Below are 24,678 nucleotides of genomic sequence, written 5' to 3'. Positions count from 1 at the left end.
CTCCCCCATTAGAATGGCAAGAACAGCATTACGCTGGACAGGCCATTTGTTTCCAGAGGTGGGGATGGCTGCGCTTATGCGTTAGTGTGCTGAGGTTATGGGGTGACTGTGGAGTCTTGAGGGGGACCGTTGGGGTGTTTTTAGAGGTCTGTTTGTGGTGTTAATCCTTCCCCTTGCGGTTGGTTGGTCAGGCTGAATGGAGGGCCAGGCTGTTTATCTGACTGGACCGCGTTACCCAGGATTCCCCTCACAGCTGGACGGGCACGCTCAGATGGGCTGTCGGCTCGCAGAGGCTAACGTCGCTTAGGGCTAGGGCAAACACACTCCAGTGTCATTTAAGATGAGGGAGGACGATTAGGAGCATGGGCTTATTTCTATTACTGCACACTGGATGACTGTCATTCAAATTCTATTCACCCAGCTGAATGTAACATCGATAGGTTTAAGATACAACATGATATTCACATTTTTTCAATACCCAACATGAGGTTGCTACAACCTAGCCTATGAATGAAAGTTTTACCATGTAGTTGCACAGGTCGAGAGAAGAATTATAGTAATGAAGGTGAAAGACAGTTTCAAGACCGCCTTGCACACTCTTGCCTGCATCTAGCTGATCTAATGTGTAGTCATTAGTCCAACAGTTGCAAACAAGTTTCTATTGGACAAATTCAGGTATGTTTTTTCTCATTTGCTTACACTTAAGACACTTTTTTCAACAGAATCGTCAGAATGAATTCACCCCTTATCACACACAAACACTGTTCACCTTCATAGCAGCCACACACAAACAGTAGGATCACTTTGCTTGTTGTGTAATTCGTTCTCACATCTACTCGCTCTCTTCCTCTCAATTTTTACCTTTGCACAAAAAATTGCGATAATAAACCCGCTACAATCATGCAGTACAGTCAGCATTCAGTTTAGCAGTTACAAGGCTAGTCCTGGTGGCAATACATTTATAAAACCAAAAGCTTACCTTGACTTGGAAGAGTTCCAGTGTTGGATAACTATAGCCAGCTAGCTAACATAGCATCCCTCTCTGTTTGTGTAGGGTGTTTTAGTAGACTAGCTGCATTCGATAGCTAAGTGAAATTGAAAGTGAAAAAAATACAACAAAATATAGCTCTCTCACTCACCACATTTTATTCACTGTAGTGCTAGCTAGCTGTAGCTTATGCTTTCAGTACTAGATTAAGTTTCTGATACTTTGATTTGGTGGACAACATGTCAGTTCATTCTGCAAGAGCTCTGATAGGTTGATGGACGTCCTCCGGAAGTTTCAGATTTACTGTGTAAGTCTATGGAAGTGGGTGAGAACTATGAGCCTCCTAGGTTTGGTATTGAAGTTAATGTACCCAGAGGAGGACGGAAACTAGCTGTCCTCTGGTTACACCATGGTGCTGCTGAGGCTACTGTAGACATTCATTGCAAAACAGTGTGTTTAAATCAATTATTTAGTGACGTGAATATATTTCATATAGTTTTATATAAAAATGATACATTTTATGTTTCTGAAATTCACTTAGGAGGATGGTCCTCCCCTTCCTCCTCTGAGGAGCCTCCATGGCTTTATTGACATGGGAAACATTGCCAATTTCATTGCCAAAGCAAGTGAAATAGGTAATAAACAAAAGTTAAATAAAAAAAAATAACAGTGAAAATTACTCAAAAAAGTTCCAAAAGAAAAAAGAATGTCATAAAATGTCATATTATGTGCAAATAATTAAATAATTAAGTACAAAATGGAAATAAATAAAGATAAATATGGGTTGTATTTACAATGGTGTTTATTCTTCACTGGTTGCCCTTTTCTTGTGGCAACAGGTCACAAAATGTTGCTACTTTGATGGCACACTGGTATTTCACCCAAAATATATTGTAGTTGATCGAAATTGAGTTTGTTTTCAAATTCTTTGTGGGTCTGTGTAATCTGAGGGAAATATGTGTCTCTGATATGGTCATACATTTTGCAGGAGGTTAGGATGTGCAGCTCAGTTTCCATCTCATTTTGTGGGCAATGTGCACATAGCCTTTCTTCTCTTGAGAGCCAGGTAGCAAGGCTATGCTCACTGAGTCTGTACATAGTCAAAGCTTCACTTAAATTTGGGTCAGTCACAGTGGTCAGGTATTCTGCCACTGTGTACTCTCTGTTAAGGGCCAAATAGGATTCTGGTTTGCTCAGTTTGTTTGTTGATTCTTTCCAATGTGTCAAGTAATTATATTTTTCTTTTCTCATGATTTGGTTGTGTTGCTGTCCTAGGGCTCTGTGGGGTCTGGTTGTGTTAGTGAACAGAGCCCCAGGACCAGCTTGCTTAGGGGACTCTTCTCCAGGTTCATATCTCTATAGGTGATGGCTTTGTTATGGAAGGTTTGAGAATCACTTCCTTTTAGTGGGTTGTAGAATTTAACAGCTCTTTCCTGGATTTTGATCATTAGCGGGTATCGGCCTAATTCTGCTCTGCATGCATTATTTGGTGTTTTCAGACCAAATCGAATTGTATTGGTCACATACACATGGTTAACAGATATTAATGTGAGTGTAGCGAAATGCTTGTGCTTCTAGTTCTGACAGTGCAGTAATATCTAACAAGTAATCTAACAATTCCCCAACAACTACCTAAGACACACAATCTAAAGGGGTGTTTGAGAATATGTACATGTAAGTATATGGATGAGCGATGGCCAAGGTGCAATAGATGGTATAATTTTTTTTCTTTATTTCACTAGGCAAGTGAGTTAAGAACAAATTCTTAATTACAATGATGGCCTAGGAACAGTGGGTTAACTGCCTGTTCAGGGGCAGAACGACAGATGTACCTTGTCAGCTCAGGGGTTTGAACTTGCAACCTTCCGGTTACTAGTCCAACGCTCTAACCACTAGGCTACCCTGTATGTACATGTGATATAAGTAATGTAAGGTATGTAAACATTATCGAAGTGGCATTATTTAAAGTGGCATTGTTTAAAGTGACTAGTGATCCATTTATTAAAGTGGCCAGTCTCAATGGGTCTCAATGTAGGCAGCAGCCTCTCTGAGTTAGTGATTGCTGTTTAGCAGTCTGATGGCCTTGAGATGGAAGCTGTTTTTCAGTCTCTCGGTCCCAGCTTTGAGTCACCTCTACTGATGCACTTTTACGTTGTACACAGAGGATATTTTTGAAGAATTATGCATGCAGTCTCAATTTGGTGTTTGTTCCATTTTGTGAATTCTTGGTTGGTGAGCGGAACCCAGACCTCACAACCATAAAGGGAAATGGATTGTATAACTGATAGAAGTATTTTATGTTCCTTTTGATGGCATAGAAGGCACTTATTGCTTTGTCTCTCAGATCATTCACAGCTTTGTGGAAGTTACCTGTGGCGCTGATGTTTAGACTGAGGTATGTAATGTTTTTTGTGTGCTCTTGCAACCGGACCTTTTGTGGAACACCATTATTTTTGTCTTACTGAGATTCACTGTCAGGGCCCAGGTCTGACAGAATCTGTGCCGAAGATCTAGGTGCTGCTGTAGGCCCTCATTGGTTGGGGACATGTTTTACCCCCGTCAACACTTTCCATCAGTTTGTATAGCAGAACCTAATGCCAAATTGAGTCAAAAGCTTTTTGGAAATCAGCAAAGCATGAGAAGACTTTGCCTTTGTTTTGTTTTGTATCTTTGTTAGTTAGGGTGTGCAGGTTGAAAACGTGGTCTGTCATACGGTAATTTGGTAAAAAGCCAATTTGACATTTGCTCAGCACATTGTTTTCATTGAGGAAATGTACAAGTCTGCTGTTAATGATAATGCAGAGGATATTCCCAAGGTTGCTGTTGACGCATATCCCACGATACTGTAGTTATTGGGATCAAATTTGTCTCCACTTTTTTGGATTGGGGTGATCAGTCTTTGGTTCCAAATATTGGGGAAGATGCCAGAGCTGAGGATGATGTTAAAAAGTATAGCCAATTGGAATTTGTGGTCCGTATATTTTGTCATTTAATTTAGGATACCATCAACACCAAAGGCCTTTTTTTGGTTGCAGGCTTTGTATTTTGATCTTTAGTTGCTTCAATGTAATTGGAGAATCCAGTGTGTTCTGGTAGTCTTTAATAGTTGATTCTAAGATTTGTATTTGATCATGTATGCTTTTGCTATATGTTATTTTTTTATAGGGCCAAAAAGACTGGAGAAGTGGTTTACCCAAACATCTCCATTTCGGATAGATAACACTTTGTGTTGTTGTTTGTTTAGTGTTTTCCAATTTTCCCAGAAGTGGTTAGAGTCTATGGATTCTTCATTTACATTGGAGCTGATGGAGCTGATTTCTGTATTGTTCTAGTGATTCACTATAGTGAAGGCGTAGGCTCAGGTTTTATGGGTCTCGGGGTTTTGGGGGGATAGGTTTCTCAATTTCTTTCTTTGGTCTTTGCATTCTTCATCAAATCATTTGTTTTTGTTGTTAATTTTCTTAGGTTTTCAGCTTGAATTTTTTTAGATTAGATAGGGAAGCTGAGAGGTCAAATATACTGTTTAGGTTTTCTACTGCCAAGTTTACACCTTCACTATTACAGTGAAATGTTTTGTCCAGGAAGTTGTCTAGGGGTGGAAGGGATTGAATTTGTTGTTGCCTAACTGTTTTTTTCAAAGGTTTCCACACTACTTTCCTTCCATCTATAGCATTTCTCAATATTATTCAGTTCCTTTTGCACTGATGCCTCATGATTGTGTATTGCTCTGTTCAAGTAGACTGTGATTTTGCTTTCATCTGATAGTGGGCTGACTGCGAACGCTCTGGGAGACTCTGGGTTGAGGTCAGTGATAAAGTAGTCTACAGTACTACTTCCAAGAGATCAGTTATAGGTGTACTTACTGTAGGAGTCTCCTCGAAGCCAACCATTGACAATGACAGAGCGACAGAGCTGCAGGTTGTGACCTGTTTTTGTTGGTTATGCTGTCATAGTTGAGCCTAAGGGAGCATATAGAGGAGGGAATGCTGTCACCTTCAGGTAGGTGTTTGTCCCCCTGTTTGTCAGGTTTATTTTTTTATTTAACCTTTATTTAATTAGGCAAGTCAGTTAAGAACAAACTATCATTTAGGTTCCCACAGATTAATACATGTCCCTGGGCCTGGAAATGATTGATTTCCCCCTACAGGATGGAGAAGCTGTCTTCATTAAAGTATCGGGATTCTAGTGCGGCAATATAGGTAGCACACAGGAGGACATTTTTCTCTGTTGAGATACTTTCCTTTTGAATTTCTAGCCAAATGTAAAATGTTCCTGCTTTGATTCATTTAATAGTGAGTTAGGTCTGCTCTATACCAAATTAGCATACCCCCCTGAGTCCCTTTCCTGTTTCACACCTGGTAGTTTGGTGGATGGGACTACCAGCTCTCTGTAACCTAGAGGGCAACCAGGGGGTCTATCTCCTCTATACCATGTTTCTTGTAGGATGTCTGTATTTCTCATTTCTTTGGTGAAGTCCACTTTAGGCCAAAGTCAGATGACCTCCGCCTTGAATATTCCAGGATGAGATAGTGAAGGCTTTGTGTTCCATAAAGTGTCCAATGTTGTTAGTCGTGTGGTTTGGTCTCAGACCAGTAAGTGTGAGCAGAGTCTTGCTGGTCTGGGCGGGGTGTCAGTTGATCTGTTGCTGCTGTGTGAGGTGTTGGGGCTGCGTTTGAGGGCAATGTCCTTTAGGGTCCTGGTGAAGGTGGGCACTGCGGCCTTGTATAGGTGGACCTGGTCTTAAAAGCTGTTTAAGTCCATGGTGGAGTGGTGGGCCAGGTAAACATTTGGTTTTGAGGCACAGTCACGGGAAATACTTTTGTTTACCCACTGTATGGTAGCAGGGTGTAAGTCTTTTCGTGGTAGCAGGGTGGAAGTCTTTTCGTGGTAGCAGGGTGGAGATAACCACTTGTGCGCCTGACTTCACTGTGGCTTTACTTTCCTGCTGTGCTCTCAGGTCATTTGTGCCTGAGAGCAGATAATTTGTGCCTGAGAGCAGGTCATTTGTGTCTGTTTGGACACCAGAGTTTAGACACTGTGTGTTTGGGAAAAAGTTCATTTTCTTATATATATTTCCAAATAGAGTACAATCTGTGACTTGTGTATGTCCTCAGTGGGTGTGTGTGTGTGTAGGGGGGGGGGGGGGGGGGGGGGGGGGAGCTATTGTCAGGAGAGCTATCAGGGTGGCTGACAGAGGGGGTGCTCAGAGTGGATGGGATCCCCTGGGCTTGGGACTGGGGTGAACTGTTCTGCTCTGGTGTCGAGACTTTTGTCAGGATCTGATGTGGGCTGTTCTGCTGTCTTCTCTGCTTGAGTGGCCAGCTCTCTAATGGGTTATTCTCTGTCACACGTCATCTGCCTCACCCTCTCCTCCAGCACTCTCCTCCACTCCTCTAGTCCTTTGTTCTTCTCCCGCATCTGCTTTTTCTCCTGTCGATGTTGTCTCACCACAGTCCAGAGTGCAGACATGTCTCTCTCCACCTTCAGCTCTCTGGGTCTGGTTGAGCAGGTGTTGTTGTGCTGAACAATTTTTTATTTTCTCTCTCTCTCTATATACACACATATATATATATATATATATACACACACACATATATATATATATATATATATATATATATATATATATATATATATATACAGTGCCTTGCGAAAGTATTCGGCCCCCTTGAACTTTGCGACCTTTTGCCACATTACAGGCTTCAAACATAAAGATATAAAACTGTATTTTTTTGTGAATAATCAACAACAAGTGAGACACAATCATGAAGTGGAACGACATTTATTGGATATTTCAAACTTTTTTAACAAATCCAAAACTGAAAAATTGGGCGTGCAAAATGATTCAGCCCCTTTACTTTCAGTGCAGCAAACTCTCTCCAGAAGTTCAGTGAGGATCTCTGAATGATCCAATGTTGACCTAAATGACTAATGATGATAAATACAATCCACCTGTGTGTAATCAAGTCTCCGTATAAATGCACCTGCACTGTGATAGTCTCAGAGGTCCGTTAAAAGCGCAGAGAGCATCATGAAGAACAAGAAACACACCAGGCAAGTCCGAGATACTGTTGTGAAGAAGTTTAAAGCCGGATTTGGATACAAAAAGATTTCCCAAGCTTTAAACATCCCAAGGAGCACTGTGCAAGCGATAATATTGAAATGGAAGGAGTATCAGACCACTGCAAATCTACCAAGACCTGGCCGTCCCTCTAAACTTTCAGCTCATATAAGCAGAAGACTGATCAGAGATGCAGCCAAGAGGCCCATGATCACTCTGGATGAACTGCAGAGATCTACAGCTGAGGTGGGAGACTCTGTCCATAGGACAACAATGCTATTGCACAAATCTGGCCTTTATGGAAGAGTGGCAAGAAGAAAGCCATTTCTTAAAGATATCCATAAAAAGTATTGTTTAAAGTTTGCCACAAGCCACCTGGGAGACACACCAAACATGTGGAAGAAGGTGCTCTGGTCAGATGAAACCAAAATTGAACTTTGTGGCAACAATGCAAAACGTTATGTTTGGCGTAAAAGCAACACAGCTCATCACCCTGAACACACCATCCCCACTGTCAAACATGGTGGTGGCAGCATCATGGTTTGGGCCTGCTTTTCTTCAGCAGGGACAGGGAAGATGGTTAAAATTGATGGGAAGATGGATGGAGCCAAATACAGGACCATTCTGGAAGAAAACCTGATGGAGTCTGCAAAAGACCTGAGACTGGGACAGAGATTTGTCTTCCAACAAGACAATGATCCAAAACATAAAGCAAAATCTACAATGGAATGGTTCAAAAATAAACATATCCAGGTGTTAGAATGGCCAAGTCAAAGTCCAGACCTGAATCCAATCGAGAATCTGTGGAAAGAACTGAAAACTGCTGTTCACAAATGCTCTCCATCCAACCTCACTGAGCTCGAGCTGTTTTGCAAGGAGGAATGGGAAAAAATGTCAGTCTCTCGATGTGCAAAACTGATAGAGACATACCCCAAGCGACTTACAGCTGTAATCACAGCAAAAGGTGGCGCTACAAAGTATTAACTTAAGGGGGCTGAATAATTTTGCACGCCCAATTTTTCAGTTTTTGATTTGTTAAAAAAGTTTGAAATATCCAATAAATGTCGTTGCACTTCATGATTGTGTCCCACTTGTTGTTGATTTTTCACAAAGAAACACAGTTTTATATCATTATGTTTGAAGCCTGAAATGTGGCAAAAGGTCGCAAAGTTCAAGGGGGCCGAATATTTTCGCAAGGCACTGTATATATATGGGACTACTATATACTACTATATATATATATATATATATTACGCAAACACGGGCGAGAGACGACAAGCAAGCAGATGTGTTTTTGTTACAATGATAATTTATTAAATGTAAAATATCTTTAGCACAGATTAACAATCACACACTTCCATCTATTGTGAACGCCATGGGGTTGGAAATAAACATTCCACAAGGATCAACAAAAGCACACAGTCCTGTTGGAGTCCTATCTTCTCCTTCATGGCATAGATAGATCTTCATGTTAGACTGTTATCTCAGACAGGCTGGGTCCTAGGGCTGAGGCAAATCTCATATACTGGTCCTAGTTTCTAGTGACCCTTTTATCATGTAAGCTTGTTCTGTAGCCTACACAGTTCCAATTCTTGATCTATAAAAAAAGAACAAGACCACACCGCAATCCATTTCCCCTGTCTGCTCTCTTCACCAGAGGAAAGGAGTATGCTCTCCTGCGATAGTTGTGGACGCAGCCACTTAACCAGGCTTTAGTTGGTAACACTGTACAGATTGGATTGCCTCTGCTTTGCTTCAACCCTTCCCACATCAACACAACTGAACAGAACCTTGACCAGAACGGTTCGACCACAGTAAGAATGACAGTTAAAGGAACAGAAGAGAACCACCCACAGGAGTAAGAAAACTGTAAGACTTTACACGTTGTCCAGGATATCATCGTCTGGTTCTTTTTATTATTCTCTTTTCATTTTTTTAATGACTTTTTTATAGTTGATTTTCAGCACATGCCATATGAGAAGTTTGGGATTATAAAAGTACCTGAAAGAAGTGCTAGAGTGTCAGCATGCATAGCTGTTTGATATTTACATGTTCTTATGTACAGGACAGGACAGGACGGGGTGGGACAAAAACAGACTGCTCTACAGTACTGGGTGTATTTACAGGTCAGGGGTCAGGGGTTAGAGGTCAATTACATAACTACAGACGTCTGGGTAAAGTGTCACGCATATTATCAGAGACAGAATGACAGAGCACAACCTTGAAGAGGCAGAAAGAAAACATGTTTTTTCAGACCTGTTTTTTTCCTCTGGTACAATACCCCTATGCTAACAAATAGCACAATGCTTGTTTTATTATTGTTGTAGTATACAAGCAGAGTGATTGGACATGGTTAAAGATCACCACAATAACATGTTATACTATGAAGATAACGCCAAATAACTGAGATACAGTAAACTGCTTCAACACCACTCTCCCACCTTGCTTTTCAATACATTGAACTGTGGCTGTTTTCGGAGAAAAAAAAACTAACCCTCCTTTCTCCTCAATTTCCTGGTATCCAATTGGTAGTTACGGTCTTGTCCCATTGCTGCATCTCCCGTATGGACTCGGGAGAGGCAAAGCTCGATAGCCATGCGTCCTCCGAAACACGACCCCGCCAAACCACACTGCTTCTTGACACACTGCTCGCTTAACCCGGAAGTCAGCCGCACCAATGTGTCGGAGGAAACACCTTACAGCTGGCGAACAAAGTCAGCGTGCATGTGCCCGGCCGTCACAAGGAGTCTCTAGAGCACGATGGGACAAGGACATCCCAGCCGGCCTAACCCTCCCCTAACTCGGACAATGCTGGGCCAATTGTGTGCCGCCTCATGGGTCTCCCGGCTGTGATACAGCCCGGGATCGAACACGAACCCGTGATCTTCTAGCATTGTGATGCAGTGCCTTAGACCGCTGCGCCACTCGCGAGGCCCGAATTGTGGCTGTTTAACCGTTAAATGTTGCACAATACTTTCCAAAGTATATTTTCATTCTTTTGAAAATTGGAAGACATAAATGTGATCCGGGACCAGTTTCCAGAGCAGTGAGGGTTCTGCCAGACAGGGTCAGGTTACTACTGCTGATTTAGTGCCTGTTTTTCCATCTCTTAAAGCATATAGATTCTCCCTATGCAGAGGTTGGGTTTCTGTGTGTGTAAATGTATTGGAGACGCTCTGGTTGGCTAGGACCCTGCTACATTTTTAGCATATTGTGGGAGTGATTTTAGTCTTCTCCCTTTTCCCTCTTTTCAGTTCTGGTTATTTGTGTACTGTCTAGGGGACAGTTGGTGTAACCCTCTCCTCTCCACTCACCAGTGTGTGGTGGTCAGGTCGGTCTAACAGGAACATAACAACCCTAAGAAAACGGAGCCATTTCTCTGTAAAACGATGTATTTCAGAATCAGAATTGACATTGACAAGATACTAGTATAAAAACAGAAAGAGACATTGGTTGGTCAACGCCTAAAATGTAAAGGTATTATCTATAATTTACATGATTATACAACACATCTGTTGGGTTACTGTACATGTCTGGAGTGAATGAGTGGGTGTGTCTGCGAGAGTGTATAAGAGTGTTTAAATCAGAGAGCGTGGGTGTGCGTGCGTGTGTGTGAGTGTGTGCGTGAGTGTGTAGTTTGTGTGAGGTTTGTGTGAGGTTTGTGTTTGCATGTCTTAGACCCAGCCCATTCTCCTGCTCTCTCTCTCTCTTCCTGTGATAGATAGACACAGACAGACAGGCAGACAGACAGACACTGGTGGTTCAGCTTGTTAATGTCTAATCTCATCAGGTTTATCTATTACAGGGGTCACCAGGTCAAGTAGTGAGAGGGCAGCGCTAAACACCAAGAAGATAACCCCCATGTACACACACTCACTCTCTCCTCAATTCTCCTTCCCTCCCTTTCTCTCTGCTGTGTGCACAGTTTCCCTCAGAGCACACAGAGTCCACAGCTGTGCAGTGTAGTATTTTCAGGTCAGGTGTAAATCATTCCAATGTATTGCTTGACCACCTTTTACCTAAAACAGTGTGAAAACGAGGAGTGAAACGAGAGTGAAATGAGCAGGCAAATATATTCCATCTTCCAATGGGTTTGTGTGTAGGTCTCTAAAGCAAATACCTTAACTGAGAGTTAGCTAAATGGTGTGCCACCCTGCTTTTGAAGTGTGCATGTCTGGGTCTGGGTGTCTGTTAGACGCTGACTGACATTTGTAAGCCTTTGATATGCCAGTCCTGTGAGGTGTGTAGAGTTATCAGTGTGCTGGCAGGGAGGGAGACAGCAGAGAGATGCAGTTGTTTCATCTGCTGTTTCTAACTGCCTCAATCTGCTACTACCAACACTGAGTAGGACGTTTGTTTAGTGTGTCTGTATTTCTCAATGAGAGTGTGTAAGTGTGCATGCACTTTATTCTGTGAATGGGTGTGTGTGAGAGTGTGTCTTTCTAGATTTTAATGAGTGTCAGTGTGTGTGCGCGCCGGAGCAGTTTGGGCATTTTCCAGTATGTGTGTCTATTCCTGTGTTAAGCTCTGCCAGCTTGGACTGCTGATGCTAAAATGAGTCTCAATGAGGCTGGGCCTTTGAAGTGGGTGTATATTAGTGTGTGTGTGTGTGTGTGTGTGTGTGTGTGTGTGTGTGTGTGTGTGTGTGTGTGTGTGTGTGTGTGTGTGTGTGTGTGTGTGTGTGTGTGTGTGTGTGTGTGTGTATGTGTGTGTGTGTGTGTGTGTGTGTACAGACTTTTGCTGCTGTGCCAGTGCACTGCACTGAACAGTGCTCTGCAGTCTTTCATCAGTGCTCTCCACCAGTCTCATTTGTAGATAAATAGCAGTGAGCCAGGGATAACTATTTAATGTGTGTCTATAGAAGTCAGCTCCGGAACAGTCTCTTCTCTTCTCACAACGTCACAGCAGCTTTTAGCCAGCAGCAAGGCTATATGAAAGATCCCTCTGAGTGCCTGACTTCTGGCTGTAATTCTCTCTGACGTCTGTTTCAAATGCTGTGGAATCTCTCTTCCTGTCGCTCTCTCTCTCCTTCTCGTTCCCCCTCTCCGCTCCTAATTACCGACTGTGACGGTAATTAGGGAGGCATGTCTCAGTACAGTTTGACTACAGACTACGGAATACTGGATTTGAGATGTTAAACTGAGAAATACAGAAGTAATTTCCCACTTAATTAGAGAGTATAGGGTAGGGAGGGTTGTCTGCTCCTTTTAAGAGAGACGGGTAAGGGGCAGTGGGGTTTACGAGTGTGTGCATGCATGTATATAGTGTGTGTGTGTGTGTGTGTGTGTGTGTGTGCATGCATGTATATAGTGTGTGTGTGTGTGTGTGTGTGTGTGTGTGTGTGTGTGTGTGTCTGTGTGTGTGTGTGTCTGTGTGTGTGTGTGTCTGTGTGTGTGTCTGTGTGTGTGTGTGTGTGTGTGTGTGTGTGTGTGTGTGTGTGTGTGTGTGTGTGTGTGTGTACGTGTGTGTGTGTGTGTGTGTGTGTGTGTGTGTGTGTACGTGTGTGTGTACGTGTGTGTGTGTGTGTGTGTGTGTGTTTACAAGAGCACTATTCTCAACATATTACTCTTAAGGGGTGTATACCTCTCTTTACCCTGGCAAACCTCTGAAATAAAAGCCAAATGTCTGACTTCCCTCATGAATCCCTAGATGATGTGAACATAAACAGATGTGTAATCATCACATATATACTGTATGTTCTCTTATACAGTCTATTTATAGAACCCTCTGGCTCTCCACTCCAATGAGAAGAGCTGCTCCCTCCTCCCCAGTCTAGAACACCGTGGGCCACATCTTCTGTCCAGAAAACAGCCCTTGCGGTGCGCAAACCTCCACAAAATAACATCCAAATATTGCAGCTATAGAGAAGCCCAACATATTTTGGTGTGTTTTGCTTTAAATTTGAATGAACAGTCGTCACCATCCCATGGAGATTGTGACGTTCTAAAATTGTATATTTTTTTTTTTGCGGAGATCTGTGCTGTTTTGTGGACAGTTAGCATTGTATTTACCACATATATATCAGCATGCACTCTGGATAGTTAGCAGTCCTGTTCACACACAATATAGAAATAAATATATGTATATAAATATATATACAGGGCCATGGTCCCCATGGTAACACTGTCCCATCATTATGGGCTGTGGCAGAGAGGGGTGTCTCTGGGGTTTATCCTCTCGATATCTCTATCTGTCTCTCTCCATTTGTATGGAGTTCCTCCTCTGTCTCGTACAGATGCTCTGGGGTCATGCAGGAAAGATGGTGGGTGGGTGGGGGGGTGGGGGGGGGGGGGTCGCTGAGTCCAGATGTGTGTTTATTCTGGTGGAGGTCTTGGCAGCATCTTTAGAGTGGCAGGATCTCATTTGTCTCTTGGCAGACGGGAGGGTTTCTGTGTATCTCTCTGATGGTCCTCTCCTCCCACAAAGATAATGTTGATCAGGGTCCTCCATGTTGTGTGTGTATCTCTCTCTCACTCTTTCTCTCTGTCTGTGAGTTCACAGCAACAGGGGTCAGCCACCACAGTGTACTGTGCAGTAGCTCCGGAGCTGGAGGGTTTTGGAGGCATGTACTTCAACAACTGTTTCTTCTGCCTACCCTCCCCCAGCCCGAAGACCAGGCCACTGCAGCCAGCCTGTGGGAGCTAAGCGAGCGCCTGGTCTCAGAGAGGCCTTCGGGCCAACAGGCCGTCTGATGGACATTCCCACTGACTATCAACAGCCTCATCAGGACTAGAGGAGCGAGGAGGACTAGCCAATCAGGAATGGAGGGGGAGGGAGTGGAGATGAAAACCAATCAAGTTTGTACATTGAGTGGACTGTAGAAAGCTGCCAAACCTTTCAACTGGACCCGTCACTTCACTAAGCAGTAAAATACATGTACAAATTCATCTTATCTAATAGCTACACTGTGGCTACAGGTTGAACTGTGGTAGTTTAACACTAAAGGGAGAGGAGAAGAGAGACCTCTCGACATGGCAACACATCCCCTCTGACCGTCTTTGTGGCAGGGAGAGTTCACCAGTTCCAGCCAAAGTGGGCCTGTGTTTTTCACCCCAGTGTGTTGCCACCTGCATCACACACTGTATATCTTCCCTCTGTGTCTCTAGTCTCCTCCTGTATATATCTATTCTATGTCTGTCTACAGAGATATAGGGAGTGGTGAGTATCATTGTGCTAGTTTAAGGGGATTGAAGGGGGGTAGGAGAAATAAGGAGGTATAATGTAATGCCTATATACATAGAGGTATGGTTTCGTGGCTATATACAGATGCAGTAGTTTTGTTTCATACGAGGCCCTACTGTATATTATTTACATTCACATCATGGGCTAAATGGGACTCACTGTCATCGCTTCTCCCCTCTACAGTATCCGTCTACAGTTAAAGACCTCCAACCTACATATTATTACATAGAATACTCTACAAAATGCTATTTACAATGAGGAGGTACTGTATCTTTGTCATGTTGAGTCAGAATTGCGTCCGTAGCTACTGGTGATGCCAGAGGAAGAGGGAATCCAGGAGTTTTAGTAGTTGAATCAAACATGAAGTCTTTTTCTTGGGTGTTAGGTTTTGTTGTCATTTGTTTCTGTCAATAATCTCGTCATGAAAGACAAAGTGTTGGGCGACTGGGTCTGTCTGGACTTCTGTACAGGGACTGTTGGTTGGTTTATGGGTGGTTTGGAGACGTTGTGTGGACGTTGTGCTTTGTCACAGTCCGGTGCCATGGAACGACGTTGGTAAGACATCACCATTCCTCTGTCATGGTTTCTGTAAAGAATAGGAAGAGAGAGGACTCATTAAAGACTGTTTGTTGTAGTATGTATGTGTCTGTGGTCATTTCAATACTTGCACGCAGTTGACAGGATCCTATTGAAAGGAATCAAGACGAGTGTACATATTAGGAAGAAGGGGACTAATCAGAATTGGCCTAGAAAGGCTGCTTCTTGTGGTCAGTGAGCAGCACAGCGCCCTTTGACCCGGAACTACGCTCCACCAGGAACATTGGGAAGGGCCAAAGAGTGATTGAAACATTGACCAAGCAATCACATGGCTGACCTGCATCATTCTCACGACTGGTTAGTCAGCTGATGCCTGACAGAGTCCCTCTCACTGTTAAACACTGCTTTGTTCCCTGCATGATGTTCAACAGCAGTTCAGTACAGTAGGGGAGAGAGGGGTCAGTTTAGCTACCTTTGTTTCTAGGCAACCATACACAAAATGTTTAATTTAACCAAATATTTAGGAAGAGATGCTCATTTTTAATGGAGTCTGTGAAGGAAGAAACCACATGGAAAAAGTGGTAAGCAAGTTCAGTCCAAAAAAAACTATTTTCACTAAATCAAAGGAATTTGTGTTAGAGGTTTAATGGTGCTTGTATTTGAACCAAAGTAGATCATTTAAGATTGTGCTATATATCAGTTGGGACCTCTTTAAGCGTCAATATGAGGTCCTAAACCTAGCATGAAAGTACATCCCTGTAGCTGTGTGGGCTAATAGTAAAAATGTTTGCCTTGGGGTAAGTTGAGCCAATGTAAGAGTTTTCTTCCCAGGTGTAATGTAAGTCATTATCACTGGGATATGAGGTAACAACAGGGCCTGTGTTAAAAGTGTTTTAAAAAGTACAACGTGTTTGTTAGGCGTTAAGCCTGTGTTAAAAGATGATTAAAATACAAAAACTATTTGTGATTTTGTTGAATTTCGTTTGGCAAATAAAGAGACACGGTTTTAAAAAGGTAGTGGTGATATTTAATTCAGTACAATTAAATTAGTAAGTGGCTCAACTTACCCTGTCCTGCGGCCCATACCCGCGGGAAATTGTGCCAAGAGACCACTTTTTTGGACAAGCTATGTTTACATGAATTCTGAATATTTCCAGGGATACACAACATCCTGAAATATATGTAGATATTTCCTTTGAAGGAGTGATGCTGAATGTTTAAAAAAATGGCTCAACTTACCCCACTCTCCCCTACTATATACAAATCAAATGTATTTATAAGGCCCTTTTTACGTCATCAGATGTCACAAAGTGCTATACAGAAATTCAGCCTAAAACCCCAAACAGCAAGCAATGCAGATGTAGAAGCACAATGAACTGTTCTGTTCTAATCTGTACACCACGGCGGTCTTGTTGCTGCTCTTGCACACGCAAACACAAACACCCAAGGAATTGAGGACAGGGAGATTTAGAGCAATTTATTAAGGAATCTCTCACTAGGATATAGAAGAAACAACACACCGTCCATCCCCTAAGCTCTACAATTATTTTTAGAAATGTTTATTTTTTGGGTGTGTGGGGGCATGTAAGGACCTGCTGCAACACACACTATCCCCAGGGAGAGAGGGACACAGGAGGACGAGGTACACCCCAGTTATAGATCCAGCACCCCCTTCTGTGGCCCCTAGGGGCAGTAGTGCTACAGCTGAGCCCCTTGCACCCATCTTCCTCTGCTCTCGAACTGGTAAGAAGCAGCAAGCTTGAGACTCTCTCTTACACCCCTCTCCCCTCTATACACACAACATGCACACACACACACACACACATACAGTACTGATCATGTGATTTGATTGATGCATGTCACTGAGCTCCTTCAGAGAAGAAGTGAGTGAGACATCAACAGCATATAAGCCCCTCGCTATAACCAGTCAATGACAGAGAGAGAGAGAGAGAGAGAGAGAGAGAGAGAGAGAGAGAGTGAGATGCTGGGCAGACAACAAACAAAGAGGAAACAGCATTAAGATGTCCTCTGGGAGTGCATCGCTGCCGTGGATCTATGATTGCGTTTGTTTGCATGTGTGGGTGTGGGTGCGTGTGTTCTGACTGTAGAGGGAGGTTCCTGCCTGGCTTTCATACAAAGTCTTATTGATCAGGCCCTATCGGAATCATCTGATAGTTAATCAATACATTACACTTCCTCCCAACGCTTAGAGAACAGAGGAAAGGAGAAGAGAGGAAAGGAGAGGAGAGGAGAAGAGAGGAAAGCATTCGTCTCTGAGGAAGACCTTGATCCTTTGACTCACCCGAGGCCCCTCAGTCTCTCTTTCTCTCTCCTTTCTCTCTACCTCTCCCTCCCACCATCCCTCTATTTATCTCTCATTGTGGTTGAATGCATTTTTTTTAACGTGTGATTAATAATTCAAACATGCTTGTGGGAATTCATCAATGTGTGCAAAAATATGATTTGTGTTCCTTTGCATCCTTTACATTCATACACTGATCATGCTCTGAGATGTAGAATCATGAATCATCCTTTACATTCATACACTGATCATGCTCTGAGATGTAGAATCATGAATCATCCTTTACATTCATACACTGATCATGCTCTGAGATGTAGAATCATGAATCATCCTTTACATTCATACACTGATCATGCTCTGAGATGTAGAATCATGAATCAACCTTTACATTCATACACTGATCATGCTCTGAGATGTAGAATCATGAATCATCCTTTACATTCATACACTGATCATGCTCTGAGATGTAGAATCATGAATCATCCTTTGCATTTTACACTGATCATGCTCTGAGATGTGGAATCATGAAAATGAAAATATATTTTATAAATGAGGCCAAGATACTTCCCATCATGCTTCTGAAGAGTAGATGCAGATCAGAAGAGAATCCAATACATACTGAATATCAATATAATTTATACAAGGAATAGGAAACTAAAATATAGCATAGAAACATTTAGACATTAACAATTTGTTAAATGACTGTTTATCTATATTGCAATGTAATGTGTACTGGCTGACTGCTATTTTCCCTTTTCCTTTTTTTATTTCCCATAAGATTCATTTCCCTCCTCATATTTATGGGCGGATTGATTTGAATATGTCTGTGTTGCTTATATTGGTAGTATTGACGTCTGGAACGCCATGCTGCCACTTGGAACGGATATATTTAATGATCACAATCAATGTTAAAGCCCTCTATGGACAAGACTAACTCGATACATATCTACTGAGAGGGAGAAAATATACTGTACACCTCTCTCTCTCTCTCTCTCTCTCTCATATGAAAAGGAATGATATTTATTAAGTGCTATTGTAGAGTAATTAAATTGTTGTCAATCAAGCAAGCCTGTGTATTTAAACAAGTTTCACAATATCCCGTCATCCCTAAAAATATTAGTTTTTGTGAAAGTGCTTATTGGACAAAAACCTCATTTCATTTAACTCATGTAATGTTTGAAATAAAATATGCAATTTACAGCCATGAACCATAATTATGTTAAAATATCGACATGACAATATTGAATTGTGTAGTTGATTAAACAGCGTTATTAATGGCATAATGATGGGATGTTGGTCTTTATTTATCCTGCTGTCTGCTCCTTTACATTCTGCTGATGTGTGCAGAAAGCTGCCTCAGTAACTATAGTGTGTGAGGGGGGGGTATGAGATAGAGATCTGGGCCGAGGCTGTGCGTGTGTGTGTGTGTGTGTGTGTGTGTATGGGGCGTTGGCGTTTACTGCAGTGGGACTGTCCCCTGTAACTCTGCCAGATGCTTTTCTCTGACATGTAAATACCTGAGGTGGAACAGCACATCACCAGCTAGACCTTAACCAGACTCACACCACACAGTCACACACATACTATGTCAATACAATGTCTCCTCAATGAAATGATCCAGTACAGCGTTACCATGTTCTAGTTTTCGGAATCTAGCATGATCCAAGAGAAAGAGGAGAGAGCAAGCAAGAAAGAGCGTGTGTGTGTGTGTGTGTGTGTGTGTGTGTGTGTGTGTGTGTGTGTGTGTGTGTGTGTGTGTGTGTGTGTGTGTGTGTGTGTGTGTGTGTGTGTGAGAGAGAGAGAGTGTGAGTGAATATGCGCATGCGTGAGGTTGAGATTGGTGAGGATATTCTAGAGGAGCCCATATGTTTAGTCCCAGGGTGTTCTGGCACTCCTTGTACAGGCTGCGTTTAACACTGCTATGTGGTTGTGTGATTGGGGTAATATTCTACAGAAATGAACATGTAACAGTCAATAGACGAAGAGTTTCTTTCCAAAACGCTTTATCCACCAACTTTTCACATTTGTGTTCTTTCACCAGAAATGATTGCTTCATGTGTGTGTAAAATATTATGTTCTCAGATTATTTCCCCTACATTTTAGTTGTGTGTGAAAATGTTTTTTTTTTTGCAAAACACTATATATCCATTGTTTAGCTGGAATGGAATGTTCGTGTCTCGTATATTTGACTGATGTGGTTGTGTCACCTAGCTATCTTAAGATAAAGGTATCTGGAATTTAAGGGAACATTATTTTACTTAAGCTTTGAGAGCACCATGGTTATTTCCCCCCTATATATATTGCTGTGTGCTATCCAGAACTTCCTCTGTCTCTATATCTGAGGCTGAACATGGCACCTGGGAGGACATAGCTCCTGTAGAAACCCCCTGTGTGTCCTCACTAGACAGCATGACCTTGTAAACCATCAGTTATTCTATTCACCCCTTTGTACGAGAGGAATAGAGGGGAGAGGGAGAGGAAGAGAGAAATAAAGAGAGCGAGGGAGAAAGAGAGTAGAGGAAGGTGGATAGAGAAAGAACTGCTGCTTGTCATGGCTTTCAAACATGGAGAAAAATGAGCACTTGGGCTGAAGTACAATTATTAGGCCCTGTCTACAGATTCATCACACTGAATAGAATGAGGGAGGAAGAGAGCAGGGGAAGGAAAGGCTAAGAAAGAGAAGGTATAGGGAAAATGTAGAGGAAGACAAACAAAGAATGAGGAATAGGGGGAATAAGAGGCTGAGGAAGATGTCAGCAAGGCAGAAACACATGAGGGAGAGAAAGGAGAACAAGTAAGTGAAAGTGGAATGGGGGGAAAAGTGTGTGAGAACAGGAGAGAAAGAGAGAGTTCAGGGGGAGAGGGGGAGCGGAAAAAGAGAAAAGTGAGGGAGAGAGGAGGGCGCGGGAGCAAGTGTGCTAGAGAGAGGTAGCGGGAGGTAAAATGAAATAAGAGGATTTGTAGGGGCTGTGGTCGGTGGCAGTAATAAAGCCTGCTAATCTGGAGGAGTACGCTTGGCTGCTCACACACCCTCTCTCCTACGCTCCACTTTACCAGCGGGCCAAGCCAAGGTCACACACACAGTGTGTGAGACAAGCACAGGTCAAATGGGGGAACTAAAACACTTCCGGGCGGTGTGTGTGTGTGTGTGTGTGTGTGTGTGTGTGTGTGTGTGTGTGTGTGTACCGTACCTTGTTCACATAAACTGTTCTCTACTACCGTACCTTGTTCATGAACTGTTCTCTACATCTGTACCTTGTTCACATAAACTGTTCTCTACTACTGTACCTTGTTCACATAAACTGTGCTCTACTACCGTACCTTGTTCATGAACTGTTCTTTGCCACTGTACCTTGTTCAGGAACTGTTCTCTACATCTGTACCTGGTTCACATAAACTGTACCTTGTTCACAAACTGTTCTCTACATCTGTACCTTGTTCAAATCAACTGTTCTCTACTACTGTACCTTGTTCACATAAACTGTTCTATTCTACTGTACATTGTTCATGAACTGTTCTCTACATCTGTACCTGGTTCACATAAACTGTTCTCTACCACTCTACCTGGTTCACATAAACTGTACCTTGTTCACAAACTGTTCTCTACATCTGTACCTTGTTAAAATCAACTGTTCTCTTCTACTGTACCTTGTTCACATAAACTATCCTCTACCACTGTACCTTGTTCACATAAACTATCCTCTACCACTGTACCTTGTTCACATAAACTATCCTCTACCACTGTACCTTGTTCACAAACTGTTCTCTACATCTGTACCTTGTTCAAATAAACTGTTCTCTACATCTGTACCTTGTTCACATAAACTGTTCTCTACTACCGTACCTTGTTCACATAAATTTTCCTCTACCAGTGTACCTTGTTCACATATGCTATCCTCTACCACTGTACCTTGTTCACATAAAATGTTCTCTACCACTGTACCTGGTTCACATAAACTGTACCTTGTTCACAAACTGTTATCTACATCTGTACCTTGTTCAAATAAACTGTTCTCTTCTACTGTACCTTGTTCACATAAACTATCCTATACCACTGTACCTTGTTCACATAAACTGATCTGTACTACTGCACATTGTTCATGAACTATTCTCTACCACTGTACCGTGTTCACAAACTGTTCTCTACTACTGTACCTTCTTCACATAAACTGCTCTCTGCTACTGTGCCTTGTTCACATAAACTATCCTCTACCACTGTACCTTGTTTACATAAACCGATCTCTACTACTGTACCTTGTTCATATAAACTGTTCTCTGCCACTGTACCTTGTTCACATAAACTGTTCTCTACTACTGTACCTTGTTCACAAACTATCCTCTACCACTGTACCTTGTTCACATAAGTGGTTCTCTACTCCTGTACCTTGTTCACATAAACTGTTCTCTACTACCGTACCTTGTTCACATAAACTGTTCTCTACTACTGTACTTTGTTCACAACTATCCTCTACCACTGTACCTTGTTCACGTAAGTGGTCCTCTACTCCTGTACCTTGTTCACATAAACTGTCCTCCAGTACCTTGTTCACATAAACTGGTCTCTACTCCTGTACCTTGTTCACGTAAACTGGTCTCTACTACTGTACCTTGTTCATATAAACTGTTCTCTGCCACTGTACCTTGTTCACATAAACTGTTTTCTACTACCGTACCTTGTTTACATAAACTGTTCTCTACCCCTGTACCTTGTTCACATAAACTGTTCTCTACCCCTGTACCTTGTTCACATAAACTGTTCTCTACCCCTGTACCTTGTTCACATAAACTGTTCTCTACCCCTGTACCGTGTTCACATAAACTGTTCTCTACTACCGTACCTTGTTCAAATAAACTGTTCTCTACCCCTGTACCTTGTTCACATAAACTGTTCTCTACTACCGTACCTTGTTCACATAAACTGTTCTCTACCCCTGTACCTTGTTCACATAAACTGTTCTCTACCCCTGTACCTTGTTCACATAAACTGTTCTCTACCCCTGTACCTTGTTCACATAAACTGTTCTCTACCCCTGTACCTTGTTCACATAAACTATCCTTGACTACTGTACCTTGTTCACATAAACTATCCTCTACCACTGTGCCTTGTTCACATAAACTATCCTCTACCACTGTACCTTGTTCACATAAACTATCCTTGACTGCTGTACCTTGTTCACATAAGCTATCATTGACTACTGTACCTTGTTCACATAAACTATCCTCTACCACTGTACCTTGTTCACATAAACTATCCTTGACTGCTGTACCTTGTTCACATAAGCTATCATTGACTACTGTACCTTGTTCACATAAACTATCCTTGACTACTGTACCTTGTTCACATAAACTATTCTCTACTACCAAATCAACTTTTCTCATCTCTTCTCTTTTAGGTCACAGTTCCATTGTCGACCTCTCTCTTCTCAATCTTTTTATAAACCACCCTGCTTTCTCTCTCTTTTTATCCCTCCCTCCCTATCTGTTTCCCTCTCTCTATCTTTCTATCTCTTTCCCCTGTTCTCTAGTTAGCAACCCGTTACTCTCGCTCTCTCGGCAGCCATGTTGCTTTTCAAAGCACATTTTTCTCCTCTGTTTAACTTGCTCTGCCGTGAGGATCAATATCTATCAAAACAATACGTAATGTCATGGCCAGATAGCTGCAACACAGATATAATGTGCCTGGTTAAGGCTTCCAGGGGAGAAGATATATGCTGTGCTCTGTGTGTGTGCGCGCGCAATTCACTGTAGCCAGGTAGGTCGAGCGGTGAAAAAGAGGTTGTTATTGAGCCTTGGTAAATGATGCAGAACCCTGGGCGCTGCTTACTTAGCCTTACAAACAGCTTCAGCACTGGAGACGGGCTGGGCTGTGTGAGTGTGTCTCCATAAGATTGCAAGATTTTGTGGACCTGATTTTAGTGTATCTAAACCTTTATTTTCATTATGGTAAATGGATACATTTGAGTAGGGTAAGCTGATGAATCCCTCATGCTTCACAACACTCCAAATCCCGGTTCAACCCTAACATAACCTAACTCTAACCCTAACCCTTACCCTGGCTTCATGTGCACATCACATCCTGGTTCAACCCTAACTGTGACCTAAACCCTAACCATAACCCTAGCTTCATAACCATATCCCGGTTCAACCCTAACTGTGACCTAAACCCTAACCATAACCCTAGCTTCATAACCATATCCTGGTTCAACCCTAACTGTGACCTAAACCCTAACCATAACCCTAGCTTCATAACCATATCCTGGTTCAACCCTAACTGTGACCTAAACCCTAACCATAACCCTAGCTTCATAACCATATCCTGGTTCAACCCTAACTGTGACCTAAACCCTAACCATAACCCTAGCTTCATAACCATATCCTGGTTCAACCCTAACTGTGACCTAAACCCTAACCATAACCCTAGCTTCATAACCATATCCTGGTTCAACCCTAACTGTGACCTAAACCCTAACCATAACCCTAGCTTCATAACCATATCCCGGTTCAACCCTAACTGTGACCTAAACCCTAACCATAACCCTAGCTTCATAACCATATCCCGGTTCAACCCTAACTGTGACCTAAACCCTAACCATAACCCTAGCTTCATAACCATATCCCGGTTCAACCCTAACTGTGACCTAAACCCTAACCATAACCCTAGCTTCATAACCATATCCTGGTTCAACCCTAACTGTGACCTAAACCCTAACCATAACCCTAGCTTCATAACCATATCCTGGTTCAACCCTAACTGTGACCTAAACCCTAACCATAACCCTAGCTTCATAACCATATCCTGGTTCAACCCTAACTGTGACCTAAACCCTAACCATAACCCTAGCTTCATAACCATATCCCGGTTCAACCCTAACTGTGACCTAAACCCTAACCATAACCCTAGCTTCATAACCATATCCTGGTTCAACCCTAACTGTGACCTAAACCCTAACCACAACCCTAGCTTCATAACCATATCCTGGTTCAACCCTAACTGTGATCTAAACCCTAACCATAACCCTAGCTTCATAACCATATCCTGGTTCAACCCTAACTGTGACCTAAACCCTAACCATAACCCTAGCTTCATAACCATATCCCGGTTCAACCCTAACTGTGACCTAAACCCTAACCATAACCCTAGCTTCATAACCATATCCTGGTTCAACCCTAACTGTGACCTAAACCCTAACCATAACCCTAGCTTCATAACCATATCCTGGTTCAACCCTAACTGTGACCTAAACCCTAACCATAACCCTAGCTTCATAACCATATCCTGGTTCAACCCTAATAAATAGGTTCTCATTCAACACAAAGGTTAGCTGTCAATATTTATATGGAAATAACTTTAAAAAACATTCTAATTTAATGATTATATTGAATGATCTCATTACTAAATTGAAGTCCCACTCAACAGCGGTTAGCTCCCCTCTTTCTGTCCTCAGACCTCTGATTATGTCTACATCTCTTCATGCGCACCATGAAAGACCAACTGCTGCTGCTGCTGGACTAGATCAGCGGCGATGGTCAAATGGTTATTAGAGAAAACAGTTGGTATCCAGCAGTGTGTGATAATCAGCTGGTTGGGAGAAACTCCCTCCTGTCTAC

At 42.4% G+C, this 24,678-nt stretch overlaps 1 protein-coding gene and 1 pseudogene across 1 annotated transcript in view; one reads left to right on the top strand and one right to left on the bottom strand.

The window, feature by feature from the left end:
- LOC110532260 overlaps nucleotides 1-13,759 on the top strand; it is a 259,982-nt pseudogene extending 246,223 nt beyond the window's left edge.
- The window catches only part of LOC110521975 (transcription factor Maf), a 52,816-nt gene continuing 41,143 nt past the window's right edge, over nucleotides 13,006-24,678 (bottom strand). Inside the window, exon 3 of the mRNA XM_021599998.2 lies at nucleotides 13,006-14,817. The gene's annotated coding sequence lies outside the window, so the exon portion shown is untranslated. The remainder of the gene's footprint in view (nucleotides 14,818-24,678) is intronic.

This window comes from Oncorhynchus mykiss, chromosome 1 (assembly GCF_013265735.2).
Source record: "Oncorhynchus mykiss isolate Arlee chromosome 1, USDA_OmykA_1.1, whole genome shotgun sequence".
Lineage (NCBI taxonomy): Eukaryota > Metazoa > Chordata > Actinopteri > Salmoniformes > Salmonidae > Oncorhynchus > Oncorhynchus mykiss.
Note: the sequence above shows the minus strand (reverse complement) of the source record. Positions and strands in the feature narration are given on the sequence as shown.